This window comes from Phyllobates terribilis, unplaced genomic scaffold, assembly GCF_046119375.1.
Source record: "Phyllobates terribilis strain yellow unplaced genomic scaffold, ASM4611937v1 Scaffold_4__5_contigs__length_816908805, whole genome shotgun sequence".
NCBI classification, from domain to species: Eukaryota; Metazoa; Chordata; class Amphibia; order Anura; family Dendrobatidae; genus Phyllobates; species Phyllobates terribilis.
In genome coordinates, this window is record NW_027362764.1 from 473,222,747 (window position 1) to 473,229,145 (window position 6,399).

Genomic DNA, 6,399 nt, shown 5'->3' on the forward strand with positions numbered 1-6,399 from the left:
CTTCATGTGGTGCCAGTGCTAACAGCGTGTAATGGGAAGGGGTTTTCTTTGTTAAGTAATGGCCTTTTATAGTTAACTGACTGCTGGAGACCAGTCTAATGAATAAATAGACTTACCTGGGGTTGAATTCTTGTTAATTAGAATTTTTCAGTCTAAACTTTAGCTTTGCTTCCAAGATTTTCATTGGGGTGTACTCATTTTTGCAGCATTGTCTTGAATTAATTTTTTAGGTTAATGACTTTTTAAGGTGTGCAAAAGAACAAATGTTGTTGCATGATGACCCACATTTGTGGAAGTATTCGTAGTATGGTATCCCATAAAAAATGTTGCATCTGAAATGAAACTAAAGGTTTTTTGAAGGATCTGTTGGGGTGTATTCATTTATGCTGAGCGCTTTATATATAGTATATATATGTGCCTTGAATTTGATATAAATGACCAACAGTGTCACCAGAAAAGCATCCCCACACTATCACTGTTGACCTCTGAGAGCAGAAATCTCACAGTGATACCAAGTGCGATAATTACTGTTGAGCCTATTATTGTAAAAAAGGTGCAGGAAAGCTGAAACCTTGCACTTATATCTGCAGCATAAATTGACAAGCTGTGGATATTAAATGCACAGCTCTTTTCAATTTATATGGCAGATATTTTTGCAATATGTGCATCAGATTGTAATCAAGTAGGGGTGAGGAGGGAACACAGGGCTCAATGAAGCTGAATGGCATTGGTAATGGAGTTATGTGTCACGATGGTGTTGGGACTTTGGGCGCTAACCACGTCCATAGAATTAGGGGCTCCCTAGTCTATCCCTCTCTCCCAGATTACTCCTGAAGTTGGAGACGATGGGTTCTCATGCCTTGATATGCTTCTATATCTACTCTGATCTGTCCCCTCCCTAACCCAGGGTAGTGGGAAGCTGAAGTGTATAGGAACACACTAACCAGACAAACAAGGGAAGACCATGCAAAATACCAACCATGCAAAATACACACCAAACAACAGAGTGGAACACAGAGGAGTTATAGGAAGGAGAAACCAAATAGGAGAGGTTGAGAATGTGCACACAGACAGACAAAACTCCAAACAACAATTTCCTGAACAATCTCCAAATGCTAATGTGGTGCCACTGCGGGTTCAGTTGCCACAGAGGTACTGCATATCACCCAGAGGTGTGGTACCCCACTCTCAAGTAAGGATGGAGTACTACACGGGACCCACACACTTGCATCCATTACACTCCACTTCTGTAGGGAAGGGTGAGATTGCTCCTAAGGGAGAGCACAGTCCCTGGTTCCTAGCTGGAGAGTGGAACCATGTAGTGGGTGTGGGTGGAGAAAGGAGATCAGGGGAGCACCATCAGTAGGAGTATAAGAAGGAGGGGAACCATCTTGAAGGGGGAGAGAGTTCAGTCAGACAGTTGGGAGTGGGAGCTCAGGAGGAACTCCGCTCAGGAGAGCAGAGGAAAGGGGCCTAGTCTGAGAGGCCCAGGAGGAGAGACTGAGAGAAGACGGGAGCAGAGGGAAGACTCCAGAGACAGAGGGGATCCCAGGGGCATGGCGAGTGCGGATGCCACCCATGCGCCCGAATCTACATGGAAGTGGAGGGATCAGGCCGCAGAGGTGACCGGCCCCTAAACTAGTGGAGAATAATCAGGCTCAGTTAGATAACTTGAGGCTACTGTACTTGCAAGGTGCAACTGCCAACTACCACAATTACATCTCTGAAAAGGTGGCCGCATAGGGTCCAGGTGTCACGCTGTCTCTGTATACTGGAGGTAGGGGGCCTAAGCTGACCCTAAGCTGGGGCCCTGACTAATCCCTCAACCTGGAGGTACTGTTAAAGGTACAGAGGTCCAGGCCGCCAGCGTAACCCCTACCTCCTGAGGATCCCTGCACCTAAGTAATCTAGTCCTGAGAAGGACCCCGATCACAACAAAAGAGGACAAGTAATAATATGCCCACACACAGTACTTAGACGAATGAGACAGTACAAGGGAAAAACCAAAACCACCTTGCATACAAAAACTACACAACTACAACAGAGGGAACACGAACGGGAAAGGAGATAAATAATAAAGCGAGGAAGGGAAAATACACTCCAAATACACTTATCTCAGAAACTCCAAATACCACGATCCGCTCTGTAAGTCTGTATGAAATGCTTTCACCGACACTTCCCAAACAGACCAGCAGGCATTTGAAGGAGACTCACTACAGCAGCATTGATTGCAGCTGGGCGAGGCTGGACCTCGTCTAGCACAGAGAGAGAGAGAATTAACTCCCTCACTGCCGAAAACACAAAGCACCAAAAAGTCAGCTGCGAGAAGTCAGGCTGTGTAATCGTGACGATCTTCGTGGCGACACACCCGTGACAGTACCCCCCCTTCTACGAGGGGCCTCCGGACCCTCAGGGCCAGGTTTATCCGGGTGAGTCGTGTGGAAGGCCCGAACTAATCGGTCTGCGTTAATATCCGACGCAGGAACCCACATCCTCTCCTCAGGACCATACCCTTTCCAATGAACCAGGTACTGAAGGGACTGGCGATTAAAACGTGAATCGTTGACCCTTGATACCTGGAACTCCAAGTTACCATTGACCACCACTGGAGGGGGAGGTAAAGGTGACGGTACCACCGGCGCCACATACCTCTTAAGCAACGATCTGTGGAACACGTTGTGAATTTTAAACGTAGGGGGGAGGTCAAGACGGAATGCCACCGGATTAATAATAGAACTGATTCTGTACGGCCCGATGAACCTGGGACCCAGTTTCCAGGAGGGAACCTTAAGTTTAATATTCCTGGTAGACAACCATACCCGATCGTTCACACTTAGGTCCGGACCAGACACTCTCCTCCTATCAGCCATACGTTTGTATCGGTTCCCCATAGTATTCAGATTCTTCAGCACCCCTCTCCATACTGAAGCGAGTGATGAGGAAAATCGTTCCTCCTCAGGAACCCCCGAAGAGCCCCCCCTACTGAAAGTACAAAACTGGGGGTGAAAACCATATGCCCCAAAAAACGGGGACTTACCAGTGGACTCGCTCCGCCTATTATTGAGAGCAAACTCTGCCAGAGGTAAGAAAGAAGCCCAGTCCTCCTGGTTCTCTGACACAAAACACCGGAGATATGTCTCCAAGCTCTGGTTCATACGTTCCGTCTGACCATTGGTCTGAGGGTGAAAAGCCGATGAGAATGACAAATGCATCCCCCGCCGTGCACAAAACGCCTTCCAGAACTTGGACACAAACTGAGACCCCCGATCAGACACCACATCGGAGGGTACCCCGTGAAGCCTCACAATCTCCCCAATGAACACCTGCGCAAGAGTTTTAGCATTAGGGAGAGCCGGAAGAGCGATAAAATGTGCCATCTTGCTGAACCTGTCCACTACAACGAGTATGACCGTTTTACCCGAAGACGGAGGGAGGTCCGTAATAAAGTCCATAGACAGATGAGTCCAAGGACGCTCCGGGATCTTCAAAGGTAAGAGGGCCCCAGACGGACGGGTATGTGAGGTCTTAGAGCGCGCACAAACCCCACAGGACGCGACAAAAGTTACCACCTCCTTATGTAAGTTAGGCCACCAAAACCGACGCGAGAGAAGATCCACAGTTGCTTTACTCCCCGGGTGTCCTGCCAAAACTGAGTTATGGTGTGCCTCGATCACCTTTTGTCGCAACTGATCTGGAACAAACAGTCTCCCCGGAGGTCCAACAGGGGCGTCCCCCTGAGCCTCCAATACCTCCTCCTCCAGCTCAGAGCATACTGCCGAAACCACCACCCCCTCCTGAAGGATAGGAATCGGGTCGTCCGTATTCCCGGCCCCAGGGAAACTACGAGATAAGGCATCCGCCTTTACATTTTTTGACCCAGGACGATATGTAACGACAAAATTAAACCTGGTAAAAAACAATGACCACCTAGCTTGTCTGGGATTCAGACGTTTCGCGGACTCCAGATATAGCAGGTTCTTGTGATCGGTGATGACGGTGACCGGATGGACTGCCCCCTCCAAAAAATGGCGCCACTCCTCAAAAGCTAACTTAATGGCTAAGAGTTCCCTATTGCCGACATCGTAATTCCTCTCAGCGGACGACAATTTTTTAGAGAAAAAGGCGCACGGATGCCACTTACCAGGGGACGAACCTTGTGACAATACTGCTCCCACCCCTACCTCGGAAGCGTCTACCTCTACAATGAATGGCTGTGACGCATCAGGTTGAATGAGTATGGGTGCCGAGGCAAAACATTTTTTCAAGCAGGAGAATGCTTGACAAGCCTTGTCAGACCACCTAGAAAAATCCGTCCCCTTTTTAGTCATGTCTGTGAGAGGCTTAACCATGGACGAGAAATTACGAATGAACTTCCGGTAATAATTAGCAAACCCCAGGAAACGTTGTAGTGCCTTAAGATTCTCTGGCCGATCCCACTCAAGAACTGCCCGCACTGTCCCAGGGTCCATACGAAAACCAGACGCTGAAACCAGGAAGCCTAAAAACTGGAGTTCCTGTACGGCGAACACACACTTTTCCCATTTGGCATACAGTTTATTATCCCGCAAGATCTGTAACACCTGCCTAACGTGCTCCTGATGAGACACCAGATCCGGCGAGTAAATTAAGATATCATCCAGATATATGACAACAAACTGTCCCACCAGGCGGCGAAAAATGTCATTAACAAAGTGTTGGAACACCGCCGGGGCATTAGTCAGACCGAATGGCATGACAAGGTTCTCATAATGCCCCTCCGGAGTGTTAAACGCCGTCTTCCACTCATCCCCCTCCTTCATCCTAATCAGATTGTACGCCCCCCTGAGATCCAACTTAGAGAACCATTTGGCGCCCACGATCTGATTAAAGAGATCGGGAATAAGTGGGAGTGGATACGGATCTCGGACCGTAATCCGATTAAGTTCACGGAAATCCAGGCAAGGGCGTAGGCCTCCATCTTTCTTCTTAACAAAGAAGAACCCCGCAGCCACCGGTGAAGATGAAGGTCTAATATGCCCCTTAGCAAGACTTTCTGAAATATAATCCTTCATGGCCTGCCTCTCAGGACCAGAAAGGTTATACAACCTAGCTTTAGGTAACTTGGCCTCAGGGAGCAGTTTTACAGAACAGTCATACTCGCGATGAGGAGGTAGTTCCTGACACCCTTTCTCCGAGAATACATCCTCAAAGTCCGCCAGAAATGGAGGTAAGACCCAAGGAGTAACCGCACCGATGACCGTGTTCATGCAGTTTTTATTACAGAATTTACTCCATTGGCTTATCTCTCTGGTTTGCCAATTAATAACCGGGTTATGCTTAGTTAACCAAGGAAGGCCCAACACTATAGGAGTGGGAAGACCCTCCAACACGTAGCAAGACAACAGTTCTTTATGTATCGCCCCCACTTGAAGTTTTACGTCATGCACAGCTTGCAAAAAACTTCCCTGACCGAGAGGCCTGGCATCGATCGAGAATATAGGGATGGGTTTAGCCAACTCACTCAATCGCATACCTTGAACCCGGGCAAACCGAGCATCAACCAGATTAGCCCCGGCCCCACTATCCAGAAGAACAGATATCCTCTCAGTTCTCGTACCCACCACCACCTCCGCCGGTACGAGAAACTGAGACGAACCTAGGGACGAAATACCTACTCCAAGATTGCCGTCCACCACACAACCTGGGATCAACAGTTTTCCGACGACTCTTCACTCTGCAAGGGACGGGATGGACACCCCCCAATAAAATGTCCCTTTCTCCCACAGAAGAAACACCTTCCTGTCTTATGGCGCACCACCGGTCCCCTCCCCCGAAATGATGTCCCTCCTAATTGCATAGGCTCCTCTGGACTGACCAGGGGAACCACCATATGAGGGGACCTTGTAGGAGGTGGAGTCATCACAGGGGGTCGAGTTATCCCGCACCTCTCCCGAAGCCGTCTGTCAACGTGAATAGCCAGGGCCATAGCGGCTTCCAGTGACGCGGGAGAGTCATACTGTGCCAACACATCCTGTAATTTGTCGGATAAACCTTGACAAAACTGGCTCCTAAGAGCCGGGTCATTCCACTGGGTGTCCGTGGCCCACCTACGGAACTCCGAACAGAATTCCTCCGCCGGACGATCTCCCTGCTGGATCCTACGTAACTTAGACTCAGCAAGGGAGATCCGATCTGGGTCATCATATACGAGTACCAGAGCAGCGAAAAACCTATCCACTGACTGGAGAGCCGGGGAGCCCGGGGGAAGAGAGAACGCCCAAGATTGTGGGTCCCCTTGTAGGAGCGAGATGACAATTCCCACCCTTTGTTCTTCACTCCCCGATGACCGAGGCCGCAGCCGAAAGTACAATTTGCATGCCTCCCGGAAAACAAAAAACTTGTCCCGCCCCCCAGTGAACC